We start from the raw sequence: 6,000 nt of genomic DNA on the forward strand, positions 1-6,000 counted from the left end.
GGCCATGCCGATCAACGATGCAACCATGCAAAACAACTGTGTACGCATGAGCCGAAGTAGGCACTGGCCTTGCCGTTGCATCAAATATCAAGTTTATAAATTCGTTCTATATAAGTCTGCAAAATAGCATCACATAGGGATTAAGAAAATCCTTGGAAGTACGAAAAGACCAACCTAATGAGCATGGCGTTCGTCTGTGTACGCGGCAAATATATCTACCATTCTATCAACAATATCGTCTTTGCCTAGGAGCTTTGCCCCTACACCAAGCAGAACAACAAGCCGTGCCTGACGAGCATGCTCAGTCGAGTTACTTCTGTTGGATGCCCATCATAGGGAGAAGCTATGCTTCTAATGTAGATTGTTGTTTCCAAGCCGTTAAGGTTATGGCGCTACCAAAACAGTGCCAAGAACCATGACGTCGATGTTGACATCTCCAAGCATGCAGCTGCTCGAGGATACCACGCTAGAATCTCCCTCATGCGTGCTGGGAGAAGATACTGAAAATAGGGTCCTTGCCCGTGGGTAAGTGCCCTTGCATGTTCAAGCTAGGGCACTAAACATAACAAACATAAAAAATTGTTCCTTGCATAGCGGCTGCAGACAACGTGAGCAAGGAAGTAGGCCAAGCAGTCGCTGCAGACCTTCTCCAGGCAAGCTCATGTGACGAAAAACTCTCCAAATTGCAGCGCGAATTCATCAAGCCCTTCTGCATGCAATTGTACATAGGTCGAAAAACGCTTTCTTGGTGCACTGGAGCCCCTTCATGCGCAGTCCGCAGCCGGTTTAGACCTTCCTCTTCTCAAATGAAACCGGTTCCTGCCTTGTCGACCTTTCATGACCGCCATGACCCTTTTGAAGTTTGTTACCCGAGCAAGAGCCACAACCAGGCTCCTCAAAAACGCCATGGAAGAGGTTGCTCGTCCTTTGCATGGTTTCATGCAGCCCACCACCACTTCATCCTTCCTCAAAGCGAGAGAGAGAGAGATATCGAGAGAGAAGAAGACCAATCCTTGAGCACACCATAGTCTTGCTCTGAGAGAGAGAGAGAGAGAGAGAGAGAGAGAAGAGACGAGAGAGAGACAGCTTCCGTGAAAGCCGCTGCTGAAGCCATGAACATGAACACCATCTCCGTCTTCCCTGCTCCTTCCTCTCCACATTGCTCTTATACCAATGTGAGGACAGCGGGTAGACAGACATGCGAATAACCTCCCAACCATCCTATATATAGGCCCCTGGCCCTCTTCCATATATAGACCACTTTACTGCATGTGTGTCCGGCACATTGCCCGGGCCGTGCCCGTCTAGTCCTACCCTTGGCATGACACATACCGAGTTCTCTTTCAACTTCCTATGGCACCAGAAGTCGTAGTGTAGCTATGGATGCTAATGTGCTTTCATTATGCTTCATGTATGTATTTTGCTCGCACTCTGGCAAGCTATAAATGCATTGGAGTGACCATGCACCCAATCAGTATACATAGGTACAGAGTCATGCTCGTGACAGACTTGCTTTCCCATAGCATTGAATGGCTTGTCCATTCCTCTACACTATGTTGGAGGCATAAGCTTCAAATGTTGTGAAAGCATTAAGACAACAGTTTTCTACACGAGCCTTGCTCGTGGATAGCCTCATATAGAATCCTACTCCATAGACAAAACATGGTCTATGTATCTTGGTCGTACGGAGCCGTGCTCCAATCTTATGACCCTTCATTGCCGATACACCCAAATGTTACCTTTTGTCCAGACTGAAAGTCGAGATAAATTTTAAAGAAAATTGTGTTTGCCGTTTCTCAACTTTGCATGCCCTACGTGCTATTGGTGATCTTGAGGATCCTCCTACCTCTTGGTTGCTCGCTCGTTTCTTCAATGGGAGAGGCCCCTTGGTGGCCTTAGGGAACCTTAGGGTTCCCATAACCTCAAATAAAAAGAATACAATATAAAGAATTTGTATGCAAGCCATAGCGACAGTGGAGCGAGGAGGAAAAATTCCCGCAGTGGTCGGAAGAGGGCTAGAGAGCTTTTGACCAAGAGAGAAATTATGATGTGCTTCCCCTTGCACTCTAAATGAGCCCAGCAATTCATGATTTAGTGCAGATCTCTGTGCAATCCCTCCTCATATAAGCGGACTTACTCGCACGCTCCCACATCATCTTCTCCACTATCGAGCCCTCCGGCCTTCCTAGGAGTAGTTTCTCGCAAGCAGCCCAATTTCATGACGAGAGAAAGAGCTCAAGAGAGAGATGTCCTGTGGCTGAGAGAGCCATGCGGCCTCCTCCTCCATGGATTTTCTCTACTGAGTCTTCACGAGCTTCTTCACTGCCCAAGCCCGTAGAGAGAGAGAGAGAGAGAGAGAGAGAGAGAGAGAGAGAGAGAGAGAGAGAGAGAGAGAGAGAGAGAGAGAGAGAGAGAGAGAGAGAGAGAGAGAGAGAGAGAGAGAGAGAGAGAGAACATGCAACGCCTCGCAATACTTTCCCCTCCTCCATAGCTCCCCTCTCTCTTGAGCTCTGATACAAATGTAAGGACTGGAGATTAGAGAGTGCTACTTTCCACCCAATCGTGCCCTATGTAGGCCCTGACTTGCTAATAATAGGGACCCCTGTACTGCATGTTCGTCATGGCCCTTGGCCTGCCCAATGTCGTGCCTCTCCGCTTCCATGGTGGAAAAAACAGCAGGGAATGCAAGTTAAGCTTCTTTGAAGCCTATATGTTTATTGAGCAGTGACCAGGGCTTCATAACATGCAAGGTTTGATGCCGCTTTAAAGGGCTAGATCCTATGTTTTTTATGCTAAAAGTGGGTATATGTCTGAGGTGATTAAAAATGGAAGTCTATGGGCTAGCATTGTAGTGATCAAGGTGCTCTACAAGCCTATCTTTGGGCTTATCAATCGGAGCTACGGTGAAGAAGTTATGTCAGTTTTAAGTTTGAGACGATTTGAGATCTGTAGTGGATTGGGCAACTGCAGATGAGGGATCAAGAACGAAGTGAATGCACCGGCTTAAATTGCTTAACTTGTGGAGCACGTAGGTCTTTTCAAATCGGTAATTGGAGCTCTGTTTGCCAACATATTGATGATTTAAGTTTTATCGGGGAGCAGTTCCGTATTGGTTTGGTCGCCTCGGTCAGTGTGCAACCTTGGAGTTTTTGGGCTTCAACTTGGGAAGTTTGGGAAAAGATGCCGCACTTGGCAATGCTTGAGTTGAGTTGCATGCCAGATAGCTAATGGAGACATATGCTTTGGAATTTATGTATGTCAAATGAAATGCGTGTTCGAAAGCACATAAAGTTTTGATAATCTTTCAGTTAAAAACGATTGTCTGTTGGAGCACACTGGTAACAGGATATGACCATTAAGGCTGTGGCAAGGTTTTTGTGAATAATTTTAACCGAATGCGAAGGGATGCCTCTCTTCAAATGCAATAACCTATACTCGCATCTTGTCAGCTTGTGGCGGTATCCAAAACGTTGACATTGGCAATAAAGCTCACGATGATATTGTCAGTCGAGGGGTGCTGTGAAAGGATGTCGTACGAGGCAATGCCTTGGTGGATGTATAACCAAATGTAGTGTAATGTAGGGAAGCCGCCCACCACCAAGTGCAATTGGCCACTCAAGGCCAATGTCCGCCCAGGGGGGGGGGGGGGGGGGCTAAAACATTAATGTGTGTGAAGGGGGGAAAAAATAAGGGAAAATGAGAAGGAGAATAGTGTAAGGCAATGAGGACAGCGCAAGTAGGAGGGAGATGCACTCGCAACAGACCCTATGGTGTATGGGCAACACTGATCGTGGAGGAGAAAATGTCAAGCAAGCTGGGGTGACCAGATTTGGCGCAACTCCTGCCGCATTCGGTGCACCTCCATTTGTCAACTGCCATGTCATCACATTTGTTCGTATGCCACATCAGTCACGGCACTGCGAATGATGGGCATGAGCAAAAAAAGAAAAGGAGAAGCTAGAGAAGGGGTGGCTTACGGTGTGCAGAAAAAGGGAGAACGGAAAGGGAAGCGAAGCGAAAGGCAAAGAGGAGCATGGGAAATCTCTCAAGAGCTCTCTCTCTCTCTCTCTCTCTCTCTCTCTCTCTCTCTCTCTCTCTCTCTCTCTCTCTCAACTTGCTTCGCGTTTTGCTCTCTCCCTCTTTGGACTAAGCAAGGCAAGGAATCTCTCTTGCTCACTTGCCATTTATTAAGAGACTCCCTCACCTTCAATGAAAAAAATCTCTATCTTTGCATCGATGGGAGCATCAAAGAACGATCAAGCGGAGCAAGGGGCTCCCGCTCTCGAGCTCCCTAGCTCTTGACTACAAGAAACCAAGAGCATAACAAGTAAGGGTGGAGGGTAATCGATGAGGATATTGAAGTAGTAGAAGAAGGTTGGCAAGGGAAGCAGATTAGGAGAGTCGAGGGCAACAGGCCTCCTTATTGCCAGTTTTAAGATCTAATTGCAGGCATAAGCAGGAGATCAGTACTCTTGGTCAAATTTGTGAGGATTAAGCTCCATAACCTTGAGTTTTGTTCTGGTAGTGCTTTTAACGGCAAGAATTGTAATTTGGAAGCAAGCAAGGGAGCAAGAAGTAGGTAAAGAATAGGAAACGGAAGAAGGGGATTGGTAAATTGCTCTTACTCTCCACCAAGTAGGCTATGGGCAATGGAAGTCTCGGCTTCTTCGTACTTGACCTAAGCAGAGCAGCACCAGTTTCTAAGTGCTAATAGCAGACGTTCTAAGCAGTAAAGCTTTCAAGGTGTAAACAAGGTTGAATTTTACCGTCTTGGCAGATCTTGAGAGTATTAAGTTGTTATAGAATCGGGATTGCATAGAAGTGCCATTAACGGCCAACATTTGTAATTGAATCCCACTTTGGTTAGACAATAGCAGTTTAAGGCATTATAGGTGTCCATTTTAAGTAATTCAAGAGTCATTTACAGTAATTTGCTTGGTGTCGTGCAGCTTGTCTCTCTTATTTCCCACAACTAGCAACCACGTGCTGACCTAATTCACCTCGCAAACCCATTATCCTCGACATTTTTGGTGAATTCGACACAAAATTAAGCCGGGATGGGAAAATTTTACAGAGAAAGATGACTACACCGCAAGACACGATGATGCAACAAATGATGCAACAATTTGTTGCCTACATGCAGCAGCAAACTGTACAACAGGAATTTAATTTGCATGAGCGGATACGGAAATCTCGACAAGCAGTAACACAAAAATTGCAGCGGTTTGAAGGTCAAGATGTTTCAAAATTTTGCCAAGTTTATGAGAAATCCATGGAGGATAATAGGATTGATGATCATGAAACAGTTGAAGGTTTTCACTTGATTGTCGTGCCAGAGCTTAGGACTCAAATTGGGGAGATATCGGTTGCACAAGGACCAAACTGGCAGAAATTTTTTTCCTTGAAGATTCTCAAAAGGTAACTAAGCAAAGTTTTATGAAGTGGATCTAGCAGAAAAAAAAGGACTTATCTACACGAGAACTGCTACGAGAATTTGAAAAGAAATTTGTGCAGCTATCTATAGGAGAGCAACGGTCATTGAAACTAGAACGGGTAGAGTTATTCTCCAAGATGTTGGCCCACGTCTTCAAAAGAGCTTGGTGCAACTACTTGGGATTCAACAGGTGAGTTAGGCTTAACATCTGATTGGAAGCTGGTTTCTCAAGCAGCCAACATGATTGTAAAGCGGAAAATGAGGGTGGATAAGCTGATTGTGGTCGATCCCATGGAGACAACAGATGAGGATATTAAGGAAAAGTCAGCCTCTGGGAAACAAAAATTAGATGAGCCTGTTCTTCATGAGCTGATCAAAGGTATACAAGAATTAAATCTAAACTTGAAAGCAATTAAGCTTGAAGGGGTAGGAACCAAGGGTTCCACTTCAGAGCCCAAGCAATGACCTCCATGCAAAGATTTGGGATAACCAGTGCATGTGGTGTGATAGTAAAAACCATGAGCGCAAAGAATGTGAAGATTTTGATGAAGCTTACAAGAAAAATG

The sequence above is a fragment of the Adiantum capillus-veneris genome, chromosome 9 (assembly GCF_014529385.1).
Source record: "Adiantum capillus-veneris isolate H3 chromosome 9, ASM1452938v2, whole genome shotgun sequence".
Taxonomy (NCBI): Eukaryota; Viridiplantae; Streptophyta; class Polypodiopsida; order Polypodiales; family Pteridaceae; genus Adiantum; species Adiantum capillus-veneris.